A 20,107-nucleotide genomic window follows, 5' to 3' on the forward strand; every position below is an offset into this window, starting at 1 on the left:
CCAATAAAGGGTCTGATTTGTTGTTGATAAAGTACACTTTAGCATTAAAATTTTCTAGAGCATTGGGTAGTAATGTAAGAAATTGTTTCTTTTTTTCTGCTTTCTTTAAAGTAGGATGAACAAAGCTGAAGCAGGGTGTCAGTCCCAGCTCCAGACCCTGTTAACAAATGTACAGCAATGAATGCTGAGTAAGAATCTTGATCTACCTGAGGCACAAGGGACCTAGGGCCCTCTTACCAACTTTTCAGTGACCTCAAATAATTCTAGATACTTCATAAACTCTGATATTCTAAAGTCCATAATGATTTGACTCAATGCTCTTAGCTTTGGTCCATGCAGACACCTATACCAAGATAGATGGTTAGTGATCCTCATTGCCCTAACCATTGCTTACAGTGTAAATAAGTAATATATCATTCAAGCCAACAATGGACTCCAAACTCCTGGGCACACTTGTACCACCACCTGGCCATCACAGTAAAGCTACTTCTTCCTTAGCCCTCAACTTGACTTTTCCTAGTTAAGCATATAGTAAAGAATCTTAATGTATTAATTATTTTCTTGCATAGTGGTAGAAATCCCCAAATTTTTAAGCTAGCCCTTAATTCATTTGTCAATTCATTCAAATAAACATTTATTGAGTGTTTACTATGTGTTCCACCTTCTTGGAATCCTACCTAATAATAGAGTAATATGCAAATTGACTGTACCTTCACTACACCCACAGGCCACACCCACCAGCCACGCCCACCAGGAAACCGTCACAGGGACGTTGGGGTGTGGCTGAGCCCAAGGCCGGGAAAGCCTCGGGAGGAGGCTTTCCCAGCCTTGGGCACCAGCAAGGAGCCTGCACTGATGGAAGGCAACCACTGGGAGTCGGCTCCTACGATCCTTAGCAGGGATGCTGGGGTGCAGCAGAGCCCAAGGCCGCCGCCCGGGGCCAAGCCCCGACCCTGAAAGAAGGCAGAAGGCGGTGGCCACAGCCAAGGCCTGGGTCCCCGGTGTCAGCAGAAAACTGGTGCAGGCAGCCAGGTGAATGAAGGTCTATTGCACGAATCTTCGTGCAAACGGGCTGCTAGTATAGCTATAAATAATACATACAAGATACCTTTTCTCTTGAAGCTAAGAGTATAAGGGGAAAGAAAAAGACAATAAGAAAATATATACTGTAAGTTCATATAATAGTAAGTTGTATGAGAAAAATTAAGACTGGGTAATGTTGTATAGAGTATCAGAAGGGAGTGTAACTTTTTTTAGTTAGGTGGACATGGCATAATGAGCAGAGTATAACTTCTGTAGTCATGAATTTACTACCTTCAAGACTTTTTGATGCTCAAGATATAAAGTAGCTCATTCCTGGAAGGAAATAGGGAGTATGCACCAGTCAGTTCCACTGTGCATGACCCCTTAGATAGAAGGTAAGAATATGAAAACATCTGCCCTTGGCCATTGAGGTGAAACTAAGGAAGAATTATCCATAGAGGGCTTGTTATATTAGGTTCATGACTTCTCTATTGTGATAATTATGAAAATGTTTAATACACACAAACATAAAGAGAGAATGATGTAGCCCCCATACATTCATAACTCATATTCAACAATCATCATTTTGCCACATTGTTTTATCTAAACCTTTTCTTTTGTTAAAATATTTAAAAGAAAACCCAGACATCACTTCTTTCCATATCTATATATTTCGGTATACATCTCTGTAAGAATGGACTTTTTTCTTTTTTTACATAATCACTATTAACATCAAACCTAACTAAAACAAAATGTTGGCTTTGTGTGTGTGTGTGTCTTCTATTTTGCAGTCCATAATCAAATTCCCCCAGTATGACCTATTTTTAAAGAACATGGATATCACATAAACATAGAAGGAGATATAGCAAAGGGCTTTTAAATATTAGGCTTTAAAGTTAGGCACAATTACATTTGAACCCTGTCTCTTTTTTTCAAACAAGTTTTGTGAGGTTAACCTCTTGTGACTAGGTCCTTCCTCTGAAAATGGGAATAATGATCTCTCAAAGCATTGTTGTGAAGCTTAAATGAGAGAATATATGTAAAGAATTTATTTGGTATATGGTATGAGGTTATCTATATATATATATATAAAAGCCCAGAGACCAGAATGGCAAAATGACCAGAACTACCAGAATAACCGGTGGCTATGACATGCACTGCGGCAGCCAACCAGCTTGATCAGGGGCAGGGCCAGCTGCCAACAACCCGCCCCATTTGGCCCCATGGCCCCTCCCTCTGGCCAGCCCCACCCCTGATCAGCCCCCAACACCCTGATCCATGACTATATAAAACTCAAGCTAATTAAGGTCATTTAAATGAAATGTTTGCAATTTTTTCATTGCTATCAGTAAAATATTGATTATTCATAATTTATATTCTTATCTTAAAACAGAGTTAAATCCCTCCTCTCTAGGAGAATAAATGAAATGAAATGAAATATGGGAATTGTACAGTGTTCAATATTGTGGGAACTTAATAAGTGTGAAATAGATATGAGATTTAAAATGTCTATTTATAAGTTTTATTTGATTACCACACTAAATTATTCATGTATGCTAAGTCTTCATCATAGTTTATTGCTCATGGATTAAAAGTTTTACCAGTGTTGTTTAGGAACAGTTTTACTTAGAAAGAGGAGAGTTAACTATATGAACACTTTTGATCCTTGGCAGACCTGTAATTCTAATATTACAATACCAATGATGATGTGTGTCCAGGTAAAGATTATCCTTAAAATTTGAGGGTATTGGCCATTATCTCTAGGTGAGTTTGTTCAGAATAAAGAAGGCACTAATGAAAAATAGGTCTAACCCTTGTGTCTCTAAAACAGAGTTTGCCTGACTTGTGACAATCTTAACACCCATTTTGAACAAGCATTACTTTTAGGCCCATAATATTTTACACATTATTTGAGCACCCACCTCTGTTTCTGCAGCTTGTTTTAGACTTTCAGTGACAACCCTGGCCCATTTCATACAACCTTTGTGAGACTCAGCTTAAATTTAAAACTCTCTTCTGCTAATTTACCCAACTCAAATGGACTTCCTTAGAAGATATAACTGCTATCCCTGGCTTCAAATTATTTAAGGATGCTTTTGATTATTTTTTATAATGTTAAAGGTAAAATAAAAATTAAGATAAGTTAAAGTATTATCATTACTTAATAACTTAACTATTTGATAGTAATATACCAAAAGAGTAAATTAAATTAAAGTTACTTCCTAAGTAAGTTATTCTATTTAAAATTAGAAAAGTGAATTTGTAAGGCACAAATACAATGAAATGTTTTCACTCTTTTCAAACATTAATTCATTTTTCAGCTATATCTCATATTTTAATAGTAATAAAAATAAATTAACCAATCCTTCCCACTTAGCTTCAAACTACTTTTTCATATTCTGTCCTCATAGTTTCATTGTCCTATACCCTCAGTGCGGTGGTAAATGAAAATACCTAAACTGGCTCTCTCATGATGGGGAAGCCCTGGTTTGTACTGATTTCTGATTTTCATTGTGTTGCTTCCCCCACCATACCAAGTGACAGAGTTGGAAATAAATGCACACAATCATCTCTCTGGAGCAAATGCTCACAGGCTCCAGTATACCACTGTCATTATTCACCTAGTCCTCTTCCTACCCACTTATTCCAATGAAGAAGAATATTTAATGTGCCTATTTATAAAATGATCAAGTTATTTTATATAATACTAGAGGCCTGGTGCACAAATTCACGCACCAGTCGGGTCCCTCACCCTGGCCTGTGCCCTCTCGCAATCCAGGACCCATCAGGGGATATCGGAGAGCCAGTTTCAGCCCAAACCCTGCAGGCAAGGCCGAGAGACCCCACTGATGCACAAATCCATGCACTGGGCCTCTAGTATGCATATAAGATCTTCGGTTCATCTTTTCCTGCCCTCCCCCCTCTCCACTTCCCTCTGAGATTCATCAGTCTGTTCCATGTTTCCATGCCTGTGCATTGAGCATCTGCCCCCTGGTGGTTAGTGTGCATCATAGCTACCGGCTGGTTGCTTAGGCTGTTTTATATATATATATATTTGGGGAATAGAAGGAAGAAAATGTAGGTAGGGATATAAAAGACTACATTAATATTTAAAACAAATTAAAATGACAGCTCTACTGAGGCTACAATTCACACAGTATAGCAGATTTTCCAGCTTTTAAAGAAATAATGAACCATGGTTTTGAAATTGTTATGTAAGATCTTAATACTAAAGTCTTGGCCATGAAGAACAAAAACAGTGGTGGGTTTACATCAGCACCAAATATGCATAACCTTAGGCTACATTGCCAATTGGATATGTTAAATGTCAAGAAAATAGCTTCTGTCATACTAAATAGCTAAGTCATTATTAGAAACCTGTGCTGCTAACAATGTTGATTTAGATTTTTAGATCCTATACAAAGCTCTCATGTATTATATCAACTGAGAAAAATGGGTTACATTGCAAGACAACTCAAACAAGCTCATTTGTATATTTTTCCCTATACATTGTGTCACAAAATAAATTTGAAATGATAAAATGAAACTCAGTTACAGTGACCAGCAAAGGGAGTAAATCCAAAAAACACAAAATGGATCAATATTCTGAAGCAGGTTGTGGAAAAATATTAATAATTAAACTTTTGTAAGGCAATCTTGAAACATAATTATAGAACACTTCCATACAGTCTTTGTAATGCAAGCCAGTTGTATATGGTATAAAGTTTTGAAAAGGAATCATGAAAAATTTTATTACCAAATAATTTTTATGTCATTTAGAAAACTTACTCTAATGGAAATAATACTTACTATTTATAATTGAAAGAGAGATATTACCTCATAAATTCTTGTAAGACATCCAAAACACCTTATCCTTTGGGTTTTGGATGAAAACAGAGGGCACATACTAAACCTGGCAAGATCAGGGGAGACCTCCATGGCAGGCCATACAAACTCAGAGACCGAAAATAACCACATAGGATGGTCAGAAATTAAAACTTCTTAACTAAAAGCAAGTCATTACAGGTAGTCATTCCCTAGACCAGTATCTTCCTTACAAAGGTCAATCTGTATCTTAACTGAGCCTTTTGTATTTTTACATCTGATATAATAAAAGTGTAATATGTAAATCGACCAAACGGTGGAATGACTGGTGGGGTAGGGGGCGGTGAGCAGGTGGCGCCAGGCCAGCCAAGGTGCATGACAGCGGACAGAGGGAGGGGGCAGTGATGGGGTGAGGGGTGTGGTGGTGACCAACGGGGGGCGATGGGGTCTAGCGCCATCCCCTGATCCTGCCCAGTTGCCTCCTGCAGAGGGAGGTCATAGGATGCGGCAGCAGCGGGGCGATACAGCAGTGGGGCAATACAGGGTGGGGCTGGCCACTCACTGTCCCCAGATAGGCCAGCTGGAGTCAGGGTCACCTCCCTCAGAGGGAGGCCATGGGAAGCGTACCTAAGCCTGCAGTTGGACAGCCCCTGAGGGCTCTTGGGCTGCGAGAAGTCACAGGCTGGGCTGAGGGAAACCCCCCCCCCTCTGAGTGCATGAATTTTCATGCACTGGACCACTAGTCTATAATAACATGCAGTTGGATTGTCGTAGTAATCCCCTTTATTCCAGACCCTTCAGGGCATAATCTTCCACCAGAGCATGAGACCATGAACCCCCCATTGTTACCTTATTCCCCATATACCATCTCTATGTGCTGTAATGTTGTTAACTATCCTATTCTCACCAATGTAAAAGAAGTACTTCTCTTTTCATTTTACTCTTTATTCAATCTTAGAGATTTCCCCGCTTTGCTTTCTCCCACATCCCTCCATCTACAACCAATGGATTTCATGTAATCATCCTTACATCTTCACACTTCTTTGTAATGTATAAAATAAACTGCAAAATCATAATTTTCCACAGCATTTTCTCAGTCCGTTGAGATTTTGCTTCTCGGCAATTGTCAAATGGGCTCAAATAAACTCATAAAAATTCTCTACAGGTTTGGATGTTTCTTACATCAATGTGATTTTATTGTCAAAATCTGACTGTTAGAAGATACTATTTTTCCACCGCCACATTCTTCATCACAGCCAGGTGTTCCTAATCACTTGCTCCCATTCCCAGGGCCCAGTTTTGCCACAGTAGATTATAAAATTTCAAGTATAAGGCTGAAGAGTAACCAAGATGGCGGCATAGGTAAACACCTAAACTGCTGCCTCGCACAACAATTTCAAAACTACAACTAAAAGACAAAACAGACATCATCCATAACCACAGGAAGGCTGGCTGAGTGGAAATTCTACAACTAGAAAGAAAGAGAAAAGCATACTGAGACTCAGAAGAGCTGCAGAAGGCAGAGGCACGGAGATGCCTGCATGGAGAGGACTGGCAACTGAATACGTGGCTGGCTTTCTCAAGTGGGAGGGAGACAAAAGTTCCTGAATGCTCTGAACTCCAGTTCCAGGCTAGCCTCTGGGGACCCAGACTCATTCAGGGAGAAACTGGACTGTCTGGCAGCAGGTGAAACTCGAGGGCGGCTTTCTCTCAGAGGTGCTTGCAGCAATTACCGAGGGACACTGAGACCCAGGGGCCTCTTAGGGCAGGGCTGACGGGAAGCCAATGCTGTCTGCTCTGCCCTGAGACTCCACCCCATCCAAGCTGAGCACAGAGGCTTTTGCAAATCTTGTCTCATAAGGGTGTCTCCAGCACAGTAGTTCTCCCAGCATAGACACAGCTGATCCTCACAGCCAATTGGCCTGGAGGTCAATTCCTTCTAGTGATACCAACAACAATCAAGGCTTACCTACAACAAGAGTGTGCACATAGTCCACAAAGGGGTGCACCAAGAGTGTCCACCTCAGGTAAATGGGGAGGCTGAGCCACTGGGCCCTATTGGACACATAGCACACAAAGCTACCCTACCAACTCAGGGAAGCAGCCAAAATGCGGAGACAAAGAAACAGGTCACAAATGAAAGAAATGGAGGAAAGCAATTGACTGGATATAGAGTTCAAAACCATGGTTATAAGGTTTTACAAGAATTTTCTACAAAAGGTCGATAAATTTAGTGAGACCCTCAAGGATATAAAAAAGGACCAACTAGAAACTAAGCATACACTGACTGAAATGAAAAATAATATACAGAGATCCCACAGCAGACTAGAGGATCGCAAGTATCAAGTCAAAGTTTTGAAATACAAAGAAGCAAAAAACACCCAACTGGAAAAGCAAAAAGAAAAAAGAATCCTGCCAATACCGGTTTGGCTCAGTGGATAGAGCGTCAGCCTGCAGACTCAAGGGTCCCAGGTTCGATTCCAGTCAAGGGCATGTACCTTGGGCACATCCCAAGTGGGGAGTGTGCAGGATGTAGCTGATTGATGTTTCTCTCTCATCGATGTTTCTAACTCTCTATCCCTCTCTCTTCCTCTCTGTAAAAAATCAATATAATATATTTAAAAAAAAGAAAAAAAGAATAAAAAATTATGAAGATAGTGTAAGGAGCCTCTGGGACAACTTCAAGCATACCAATATCTGAATTATGGGGGTGCCAGAAGAAGAGAGAGAGGAAGATACTGAAAACCTATTTGAAGAAATAATGACTGAAAACTTCCTCCACCTGGTGAAAGAAATAGACTTACAAGTCCAGGAAGTGCAGAGAACCCCAAACAAAAGGAATCCAAAGAGGACCACACCAAGACACATCATAATTAAAATACCAAGAGCCAAAGACAAAGAGAGAATATTAAAAGCAGTTAGTTACCTACAAGGGAGCACCCATACAATTGTCAGCTGATTTCTCAACAGAAACTATGCAGGCCAGACGGGAGTGGCAAGAAATATGCAAAGTGATGAATAGCAAGAACCTACAAACAAGATTAATCTACCCAGAAAAGCTATCATCAGAATTGAAGGTCAGATAAAGAGCTTCACAGATAAGAAAAAGCTAAAGGAGTTCATCACCACCAAACCAGTATTATATGAAATCCTGAAAGGCATTCTTTAAGAAGAGGAAGAAGAAGAAAAAGGTAAAGATAAAAATTATGAACAACAAATACATATCTATCAACAAGTGAATCTAAAAAGCAAGTGAGTAAAAAATCTGATGAACAGAATAAACTGGTGAATATAATAGAATCAGGGGCATAGAAAGGGAGTGGACCGACAATTCTTGGGGGGAAAGTGGTGTGGGGGGGGTGCAGGAAGAGACTGGACAAAAATTGTACACCTATTGTTGAAGAAAGTGGGGGGGTAAGGGCAGAGGGTGGGGTGGGAACAGTGTGGAGGGGAGCTATGTGGGGAAAAAGAGGAACAATTTTAATAATCTGAACAATAAATATTTATTAAATAAAAATAGCTTAAGGCTGACAAACTCATTTATCAGGATCCACCTTGGCATTAATATCTGTCTTTTCACATGCTCTGTGCTTTAAGCTTCTATGGCTTCTATATCCTGATTTGCCTTGACTCCTGATCACTCACTTTCTTGATCACTAAATAAATCAAACTGGCTTGAGTTTATATTGCTTGACATGACCTATGTGTTTGAATCTGCCCAGATTTTTGCCTGTCAACGTACAGCCTAATGCTATTTTCCCTGATTTCTAAAGCTTATTTTCTTTAACTGAGTTCTTGGTTTCTATAACCCAGTCTTAATCCAGAATGTTACCTGCTATGACTTCTGTTACATGTCTAAACTTTCATGATTTCCTTGACGACCTATAATTTGGGCCTTGCTATTTGGTTCTGACTATTGGACATTCCATGTGCACCTACTTTGTTGTATTCTCATGGCTTCAGATCACTAATTCTACCTTGACTTAGGCCCAGCCCTTGGATGGATCCATTCATTTGCTGTGCCAGACCTTACGCTTTCAACTTTCATCTATGACCTAGGTCTGAAAATGACATGATTGTTAAAAGTAACTTTCAAATGACCATCAACTCTATTTTATCAATAGTATATAATTTGTAAATCACTGGCCTCTTCTCCCTAGGTAATTCATTTTTCTTTCATTTACTTGATTTTCTTACAAATAAAAATGATGGCAAAATAGTATAAAAATTAGTTTTTTTCTTATTCAATTTATCTCTAAAATAGCAAATTCAGTTTTTTATATTTTTAGTGGTAAGTGGTTTATCAAAAGCATATCAAATGATTAAGGATTTTTTAAATTTTCTTTATTGATTAAGGTATTACATATATGTCCTTATTTCCCCATTGTCCCCACCCTTCTGCTCATGCCCTCACCACCCTGGTGTCCATTGTTTATATTTATATGCACGCACACAAGTCTTTTGGTTGATCTCTCCCCCTTATCCCCACCCTCCCCTGCCTTAAATCTGAGGTTTGATGGTCTGATCAATACTTCTCTGTCTTGACATCTGTTTTTATTAATCAGTTATGTTGTTCATTATATTCTACAAATGAGTGAGATCATGTGATATTCATCCTTCTCTGACACACTAATTTCGCTTAGCATAATGATCTCCAGGTCCATCCATGCTGCTGCAAATGGTAGGAGTTAGTTCTTTTTTACAGCAGCATAGTATTCCATTGTGTAGATGTTCCAAAGATTTTAATCCACTCATCTGCTGATGGGCTCTTAGGCTGTTTCCAAATCTCAGCTATTGTAAATTGTGGTGCTATGAACATAGGGGTGCATATATCCTTTCTGATTGCTGTTTACAGTTTCTTGGGATAGATTCCTAGAAGTAGGATCACTGGGTCAAATGGGAGTTCCATTTTTAGTTTTTAGAGGAAACTCATATTGTTCTCCGCAGTGGCTGCACGAGTCTGCATTCCCACCAGCAGTGCATGAGGGTTTCTTTTTCTCTGCATCCTCGCCAGCACTTGTCCTTTGTTGATTTGTTGATGATAGCCATTCTGACTGGTGTGATATGGTACCTCTTCATGGTTTTGATTTGCATCTCTTGGGTGATTAGTGACTTTGAGCATGTTTTCATATGCCTCTTGGCCTTCCTTATGTCCTCTTTCAAAAAGTATCTATTTAGGCTTTGCACATTTTTTTTATTGGATTGTTTATCTTCCTTTTGTTAAGTTGTATGAGTTCCCTGTAAATGTTGGAGATTAAGCCCTTATCGGTGATAACATTGGCAAATATGTTCTTCCATGCAGTGGGCTTTCTTATTGTTTTGTTGATGGTTACTTTTGCTGTGAAAAAGCTTTTTATTTTGATGTAGTCTCATTTATTTTCTCTTTAGTTTCCATTGCCCTAGGAGCAGTATCAGAGAAGATATTGCTTCCTCATATGTCTGAGATTTTGCTGCCTATGGATTCCTCTAGTATTTTTATGGTTTCCCGGCTTAAGTTTAAGTCCTTTATCCACTTTGAGTTTATTTTTTTGTATGTTGTAAGTTGGTGGTCTAGTTTTATTTTTTTCCATGTATCTATCCAATTTTCCCAACACCATTTGTTGAAGAGACTGTCTTGACTCCATTGTATATTCCTGCCTCCTTTGTCAAATATTAATTGAGCATAGTGGTTTAGGTCATTTCTGGGTTTTCTATTCTATTCCATTGATCTATATGTCTGTTCTTGTGTCAGTACCAGGCTGTTTTGAGAACAGTGGATTTGTCATACAGCTTGATATCTGGTATGAGATCCCTGCTACTTTGTTTTTCTTTCTCAAGATTGCTACAGCTATTTGGGGTCTATTTTTTTTCATTCCAGATGAATTTTTGGAATGTTCATTCTAGATCTGCCAAATATGCCATTGGTATTTTAATGGGGATTGCATTGAATCTATAGATTGCTTTGGGTAGTGTGGGCATTTTGATGATGTTGATTCTACCAATCCATGAACACAGTATGTTCTTTCATCTGTTTATGTCTTCCTCTATCTCTTTTTCAGTGTCATATAGTTTTCCGCATGTAGGTCTTTTACCTCCTTAGTTAAGTTTATTCCTAGGTATCTTAATTTTTTTGGTGCAATGGTAAATGGGATTGCTTTTTTAGTCTCTCTTTCTGTTAGTTCATTATTGGTATATAAAATGCTATAGATTTCTTGGTGTTGATTTTGTATCCTGCTACATTTTTGAATTCATTTATTAAGTCTAATAATTTTTATGGAGTCTTTAGGGCAGTGATGGCGAACCTATAACACGCGGCCGCTGAGGCGGCCGCATGCCGAGGATGAAACATTTGCTGCTCCTGAGGATGAAATTTTGCGAAATAATGTTTTTTTTTCCTCAAAGTGACACACTCCCCGAGTTATGCTCAGTTTTTTGGTAAAGTTTGACACACAAAGCTCAAAAGGTTGCCTATCACTGCTTTAGGGTTTTCTATATAGAGTATCATGTCATCTGCCAATAGTGACAGTTTTACTTCTTCTTTTCCAATTTGGATGCATTTTATTTCTTCTTCTCATCAGATCGCAATGGCTAGTACTTCCAGTACTATGTTGAACAGGAGTGATGAAAGTGGGCATCCTTGTCTTGTTCTGGTTCTTAGGGGAAATGGTTTTAGTTTTTGCCTATTGAGCATGATGTTGGCTGTGGGTTTGTCATATATGGCTTTTATTATGTTGAGTTATGATCCTTCTATTCCTACCTTACTTCTAGTTTTTATTAAGAAAGGGTGTTGGATTTTGTCAAATGCTTTTTCTGCATCAATTGATATGGCTATATGATTTTTACCTCTCAATTTGTTTATGTGATGTATCACATTTATTGATTTGCGGATGTTGCTAGAATTTTGTTGAGGATTTTGGCATCTATGCTCATGAGGGATATTGGTCTGTAATTCTCTTTCATTGTGTTGTTTTATCTGGTTTTGTTATTAGGGTGATGCTGGCTTCATAAATAGAGCTAGGAAGTGTAACTTCCTCTTGAATTTTTTGGAATAATCTTAGGAGGATAGGTTTTAGTTCTTCCTTGAATGTTTGGTAAAACTCCCCTGTGAAGCAGACTGACCCTGGCCTTTTGTTTGCTTGAAGCTTTTTGATGACTGCTTCAATTTCTTACATAATTATTGGCCTATTGAGATTTTTAAAATCTTCCTGATTGAGTTTTGGAAGGTTGTATTTTTCTAGGAATATATCCATTTCTTCCAGGTTGTCTATTTTGTTAGAATAGAGTTGTTCATAGTATCTTTCAACAATCCTTTGTATTTCTGTGGGGTCTGTTGTTATTTCTCCTCTTTAATTTCTGATTTTGCTTTTTTTTGGTCCTCTCTCTTTACTTTTTGGTGAGCCTGGCTAGAGGTTCATCAATCTTGTTTATCCTTTCAAAGAACCAGCTCTTGATTTCATTGATCTTTTGTATTTTTTTTTTTTTTTTGGTCTCTATGTCATTTATTTCTGCTCTGATCTTTATTATGTCCTTCCTTCTGCTCACTCTGGGCTTTTCTTGTTGCTCTCTTTCTAATTCTTTGAGTTGTAGAGTTAGATGATATAATACAATTTTTTCTTGTTTTTTTGACGTAGGCCTGTAGCGGTATAAACTTCCCTCTCAGGACTGATTTCATTGTGTCCCATATATTTTTTATTGTTGTGTTTTTATTGTCATTAGTTTCCACGATGTTTTTAATTTCTTCTTTGATTTCTTTGGTAACCCAATCACTGTTTAATAGCATGCTATTCAGCTTCCAAGTGTTTGAATTTTGGGGGCTCTTTTTATTGTAGTTTATTTTTAATATTATGCCATTGTGGTCTGAGAAATAAAATAAGCTGCTTCTCCTCAGGCGGGAGTGAGCTACACATGTGGTTTCTTCTCCTCAAACAGGGGCAGGCTGCTCATCCAGTTGCTGCATGTCATTTAGGTGCAGCCTGCATGTGGCTACTGCTCCTCAGACCACTGCGGGCTGTGTAGGACTGCTGCTCCTCAGACGTGGGTTGTCTGCTTGTGTGGCTGCTGCTCCTTGGTCCAGGGTGGGCTGCTTGGGTGGCTGCAACTCCTTGAATGGAGGCGGGCTGCTCATGGCTCTGCTGTTCCTCGTAAGGGGGCTGCTCACACAGCTGCTGCTTCTTGTACAGGGGATGGGCTGCTTATGCGGCTGCTGCTCCTCAGGCAGGAGTGAGCTGCACGTGCGGCTGTTGCTCCTCGAATGGGGGCAGGCCACTCACCCAGCTGCTGCTCGTTGGACAGGTGCAGGTTAAATGTGGCTGCTCCTCGGGCCAGTGCAGGATGCACAGGGCTGCCGCTCCTCGGACGTGGGCAGTCTTCTTGTGTGGCTGCTCTTCCTCAGTCTGCCGTGGGCTGCTCAGGTGGCTGCTGCTCCTCAAATGGGGATGGGCTGCTTGCAGCGCTACTGTTCCTCATATGGGAGCAGGCTGCTCACACAGATGCTGCTCGTCAGAGAAGGGCAGGCTGCTCATGCAGCTGCTGCTCCTCAGACGAGGGTAGGTTTCTCACACAGCTGCTGCTCCTCAGACAGGTGCAGGGTGGGGGCTGGGCACCACTGCTGCTCCTCGGATGGGGGCAGGGTGCATGAGGCAGCCTCTCCTCAATCATGGGTGGGCTGCTATTGCAGCTGCTGCTCCTCAGATAGGGCAGGATGCTCGCGTCATTGCTGCTCCTCTGATGGTTTGGGGGTGGGCCACTTATACAGCTGCTGCTCCTTGTACAGGGGCAGGCCACATGAGGCTGCTGCTGGGTGTTTGGGCCCAAACACAGCCCAAGGAGCCACTACCACCCAAGGAGCAGACCCTACCCCTGGGGCAGGCTGCTCACAGGGCTGCTGCTCCTCGGAAGGGGGAGTGGGCCGCTCACACAGTTGCTACTCCTTGGACAGGAGCAGGCTGCTCACATGTCTGCTGTTCATGTGTTTGCATTGCCCTGACCTAAAATCGTTGGGCTGCTCAGAGGGGAGCATGCTTCAGAACTCACAGGAGCCTGTGCTCAGGGTGGCTGGAGACTCATTGACCATGGGACCACAGGCAAGGTAGCAGGTCCCTGGCAGGGGTGGCTGTAGAGTCCCAGGTGTTCTCTGGGGGCACCCTGGGTGGAGGTGAGGCTGGGTTCCCAGTTACAGCAGCTCTCCCCTTCAAAAAGCCTAGGCCTCTGAGGACAAGCCAGCCTCCCGGTACAGTTTGCAATGCTAGCAGAGGCTGCCTAGTTATGTGAGCCTGGTTAGCCTGCCCCTGAAGGTCCTGTGGGATCTAACTGTGCCTTATCACAAACACACACACACACACACACACACACACACACACACTCCTCTTTTGCTCCCTCCCTCACTCATGCTCTCTCCCTCACTGCCGCCTTCTTCCTGCCTCTGTAGTTGCATCTGGGGTGTTATTGATCCACTTGTGGATCGAGTTTCCTCTCCCCGTATCTGGTTAATGTGGCTCACTCTCTAGCTCCTGTCCAGAAAGGATAAAATTCACCTCGACAAGACACAACACAAAGGGAACAAAGCACAAATATATTCATGACACCAATGACCCCACTATAAGTAACCACCTGAGAAAAGAGAATTAGGGGAGAGAAAAGAGAGCACAAATGATATCAAAGAGAGAGGAAAAAAAAAAGAGAAAAGAAAAAAGAAGAAAAAAGAGAATATATATATACTAGAGGCCCAGTGCATGAAATTCATGCACAGGGGGTGGGGGAAGGTTGCCCCTCAGCCCAGCCTGCACCCTCTCCAATCTGAGACCTTTTCAGAGATGTCCAACTGCCCGTTTAGGCCCAATCCCCTGGGCAGTCGGATATTCCTCTCACAATCCAGGACTGCTGGCTCCCATTTGCTCACCTGCTTGCTTTTCTGATTGCCCCTAACTACTTCTGCCTGCCAGCTTGATCACCCCTAAACACTCCCCTGCCAGCTTGATTGATGCCTAACTGCTCTCCTGCCAGCCTGTTTGCCCCTAATGGCCCTCCCCTGAAGTCCTGGTCATCCCTAACTGCTCTCCCCTGCAGGCCTGGGTCCCTCCCAACTGCCCTTCCCTGCAGGCCTGGTCACCCCCAACTTCCCTCCTCTGCTGGTTTGGTCACCCCTAACTACCCTCCCCTTCAGGCTTGATCATGCACAACTGCCCTCCCTTGCAGGCCTGGGCCCTCCCAACTGCCTTCCCCTGCTGGCCATCTTGTGGTGGCCATCTTGTGTCCACATGGGGTCAGGATCTTTGACCACATGGGGGCAGCCATCTTGTGTGTTGGAGTGATGATCAATCTGCATATTACTCTTTTATTAGATAGGATAGAGGCCTGGTGCATGGGTGGGGGCCAGCTGGTTTGCCCTGAAGGGTGTCCCAGATCAGGGTGGTGGTTCCTTTGCGGCATGGGGTGGCATGGGCGAGGGGCCTGTGGTGGTTTTCAGGCCGGCCATGCCCCCTGGCAACCCAAGCAGAGGCCCTGGTATTGGGTTTATTTACCTTCTACAATTGAAAGTTTGTAGGCTGGAACGGAGCCTAACCTTCTGCTTGCTCCATGGTGGCAGCCACTTCTGTTGGGACTTATGTACCTTCTATATTTGAAACTCTGTAGCCTTAAGCGGAGGCCTGGGTAGGCCAGGGTGTGCAGAAAACTTGGCTTCCTCCATTGCCGGGGGCAACCCTAGCCTCCTGCTCTTTCCAGCTCCATGGCTGCCACCATTTCTGTTTGGATTTATGTATCTTCTATCATTGAAACTTTGTAGCCTTGAGTGGAGGCCTAGGCCAGCAAGGACAGGCGGAAAGCTTGGCTTCTTCCTTTTCTATGGAAACCCAAGCCTCCCTCCTGCTCTCTGTGGCTGTAACCATCTTTGTTGGGTTTATTTACATATTCGCTCCTGATTGGCTTGTGGGTGTGGCTTGTGGGCGTGGCATGTGGGTTAGCAGAGTGATGGTTAATTAGCATATTACTCTTTTATTAGATAGGATATATATAGATAGATATAGATAGATAGATAGATAGATAGATAGATAGGATATATGTGGAAAACACCACAGAACCAGTAGATTAACAAAAAAAATAAAAACACCAAACACCCAGAAAAGAGGGTGGGGACAGAATCTGTAGAGACTGAGCTTATATACAGAAAATAAGGTTAAGAATTGGATGAATATGTGGAGGTCCTCAGTTCAGTGTAGAGGAAGTAGAAAGGGGGTGGGTGGATATGAAGAAAGAGAATGAGAAGAAAATAATAATAATAATGATAATAAATTTACAGAAAAGTTGATTACAAAAATGGTATAAAAATAGCAAATAAAAATAAAATAAAATAGAGTGATGGACAAATAATGCAAAAAGAAATAGAAAATAAAGCAACAAATAAAAACAGGGCAACAAAGAAAAAAAGGAAAAAAGAGATGAAATAATAATAAAATAACAAAAATGAAAAAGTGAAGTTTCGTTCTTTTGGCTGGCTTATGATTCCAGTCTTCTTTGCTGTCTTTAGGCCAGCCCCCTTGGACTCTCAGGGACTATTTAGATTTTTTTTTAATCCTTTGTACCATTCAGGGTGGGATCTGGGTTTGGCTGTGTTGGTTGCCTGGAACCTGGAGGGAAGAGCTATCTCTTCAGGACAAAATGGCTGCCCAGGTCCCAGGATCAGGTATGACTCAGCACCAGACTCGCTGCCATTTCTCCTGGAACCCCTCTTCTGCCCAGACTCCAAAAGTCTGCACCTTCTCCCTCATCTCAGGCATGGGTAAGTGTCTGTATCCGAATGGTCCTATGAACTAGGTTCAGTGAAGAAAGGCTCAGGCCACAGAGAGGGGAAAGACTGGCCCTCTGCGCGCTCCTCTCCTTCTGGTGCTGCATGGTCTGGCCAGCTCTTCAGGCTGCACCCTCTGGGTTCAGCCTTTTGTGACTGTGGACCCCTGTGGTCCAGCAGTCCTGTGGCCCTTCTTTCCACAGTCAGATGCTGTGCCTGTCCCCAGGGATGTGGCTTGGTGCTGTGCGGGATCCCTCTGACCCTCTGGGCTCAGAGGTCTGGCAGAATCTCCTGCCTAGATCCTTGATTTTACCTTTTTCCAGGGATACTATGCCCTTCCTGGCTTCAAGCTGTCTCACCCGCTGAGTCTCCTTCACCAATTTGGGTTGGATATTATTCGTTTCAGCTGTTCATTTTATCTGCTCCAGGACAAGGTTCGGGACACGTCTGTCTATTCAGCTGCCATTTTGTCTCTCCTCCATAGTGTTTTTAATTGTAGCTATATCACTCTTTATTTCTTATTGATTCTTACATAAGTTATTGATTTTTTTCATCCACCCTCATTCTGAATTCTTTTTTGACATATTGCATGCCTCCATTTTACTTAGCTCCTTTTATGGGGAGTGATTCCTCATTTTCTTTCCTTTGGGGCTTTCTTTATCTCATTTTTGCTCTTACTGAAGGATCTAGGTGTCCAGTCATTCAGGGTTTGCTCCTTGGGCAGTTGTGGCAGTGGCTGCTCCTCAGTTGGCAGCAGTTTCTCTGGTGAATGCTACTCGCAGCAGTGGTGGCTCCTCTGGCTGGTGGGGGCGGGCTACTCATGTGGCTGCTGCTCCTTGTATAGAGGTGGGCTGTGTGTGACTGCAGCTCCTCAGGCAGGCAGAGGCAAGCTGCCCACGTGGGTGTTACTCCTTGGGCAGGCGGGGGCAAGCTGCTCGTGTGGCTGCTGCTCCTTGGATGGGGGAGGCCTGTTTGTGGGGTCCTGACCCTCGGACAAGGGCAGGCTGCTCACAGGACTGCTTCTCCTTGGACCACAGCAGGCTGCTCACAGGACTTCTGCTCCTTGGACCAAGGCAGGCTGCTCAGGTGGCTTCTGCTCACGTGGTCACGGGACCCTGGCCTAAAGAGTTGGGATGGACAGAGGGGAGTGCTCTTCAGAACTCACAGGAGCCTGTGTCCAGAGTGGTTGGAGTCTCAGTGACTGTGGTACTACAGCTGAAGCAGAAGGTCCCTAGCAGGGATAGCTGTAGAGTCCCGGGTGGTGTCTGAGGGCACCCTGTGTGGAGGTGAGGCTGTGCTTCCAGTCACAGCAGCTCTCCTCTTTAAGAAGGCATGGCATCTGCAGTAGAGCTGGCCACCCCAGGACTGTTTGCAATGGTAGCAGAGGCTGCTAGGCTAGGTGAGCCTGGTACACCTGCCCCCAAAGTTCCTCTGGGATCTAACTGTCCCTCACTCACTCAAATACACACACATACCCCAGACATCTACACACTCCCCTTTTGTTACCTCACTTACTCACGATCTCTCCCTCACTGCCAGCATATTCCCGCCTCTGTAGTTAGGTCTAGTATGTTATTCACCTTTTTGTGGATGGATTCTCCTCTCTGGGTGTCTGGTTATGTGGCTTGCTCTCTACCATATTGGCCAAACAGGACAAAATGCAACTCGATAAGACATGACACAAGGGGAACAAAACATGAATGCACTCATGACACCAATAACCCCAATATAAGTGACCACCAGAGAAAAGAGAATTAGGGGAGAGAAAAGAGCAAAAATGATATCAAGGAGATAAAAAAAAAAAAAGAAAAAACAGAAAGAGAGAAAAGAAAAAGAAGAAAAAGGAAAAAAAATATCTATGTATTGGAAGAAAACATCACAGAACAAACAGATAAACCAAAAAATGCAAACACCAAACACCCAGAAAAGAGGGTGGGGGCAGAATCTGTAGAGGCCAAGGTGATATACAGAAAGTAAGGTTAAGGAATTTGATGAATATGAGGAGGACCTCAGTTCAGTATAGAGGAAGTAGAAAGAGGATGAGTGGATAAGTAGATAAGAAGAAAGAGAGAAAGAATAAAAAAATAATAAAAATAAAAATAAGATAAAATATAAAAAATAACTAAAAATAGAATGATGAAAAAATAATGTGAAAAGAAATAAAAATAACGAAACAAATGAAAAAAAGAAAATGAAGAAAAAAGAAAAAAAAATAAAATAATAAAATGAAAAAAATAAAAATGAAAAAGTTAAGTGTCATATGTTTCTGCTGAGTTTTAATGCCCCATGGGGGCTGGTTTAAGATACTTCTCTTCTGTTCTCTCTGTCACTTCTTGCGGGGGCCTGAAGCGACGGGGGCCAAACATGGCGGGGATCTCCCTTTTCCGCATCCCGCACGGAAAGAGAGATGAACGAACCGGTTCTAAGTGGAGGCGGTCAGGGATTGAGAAATAATAGAAATAAAGAAAACAAGACGCAAAAATAGATTCATGAAGCTGGGGCTGGGTGGGACGCCATCTTTCCTCTCTGATGGAGAGGCTGCATGACGACGACGACCCTGAGCCACCCAGCAGGTTTATTTTATATCCCCAAAATCCAGGAAGTAACACCAAAACTTAGGATCAAAGGAGCTTATTTGCATTCTTAACTAGGCCTTAGCATTACTGGATTTACATATCTAGACCCGCCTCTGCTGACACCTGGGCTGCTATGAAGTCAGAACTGATTAACATGTCCAGCCTCATTGGGGAAGCATGTTCCCAGGGCTGTGACTCGGCCTAAGCCGATGAATAAGGAAATGCCCAGGTGCCTCCCAGGCGGCCCTCTACATCTCACCCTTTCTTTTGTTTTTAAGCTACTATAATAAAAGTAAAATTTAAACATTAAGAATAAAGCTGTAATATCAACACAATTGCAAACAATGCCAATGCAAAACTAAACTACATACATGTTATCATTTTCAAAACTTGAATATTCAAGAACAAATCTCTGGCTATTAAATAATAACAAAACAACAATAAGACAAATCAGAACTATGGACAGGTTAACATTTTTTGCTACTAAATGAAAGAAAGTCTCTTTTGCTGCTGGTGTATATTTACTCAGAGTCCTTGGACTTGGCTGCACTAGACTTTGCAGAAGACTGGCAGCTAACAGATGCTAGCATGAGCAGGAACATGGTTGAAGAAGTAGCCTCAACTTCTTGCTTTTCCACAATCTGCTGTGCTTCAGTCATTTTCTTCAGATGACTCCATGTTGGCACCTCAGTCCCTTGTGTAGCTTTCAGTTTTCTTCTTCCTCCGCTTTGCTGTCATCAGGGCAGTAGTTAGTCCTTTTGAGTGAAGGGACACAGGAGCTTCTCTGGGTCCACTGTGGTGACGGATATAACGCTCTGGCACCCGAATTGGCTGCATTGCTCCTTCTGAAAAGATATAAAACACAACCTCTTCCCCACATTATTACTGAATCTGATAAAACTCTTGTCTGGTTTATGCTTCC

The sequence above is a fragment of the Eptesicus fuscus genome, chromosome 1, assembly GCF_027574615.1.
Source record: "Eptesicus fuscus isolate TK198812 chromosome 1, DD_ASM_mEF_20220401, whole genome shotgun sequence".
In the NCBI taxonomy this organism is placed as follows: domain Eukaryota; kingdom Metazoa; phylum Chordata; class Mammalia; order Chiroptera; family Vespertilionidae; genus Eptesicus; species Eptesicus fuscus.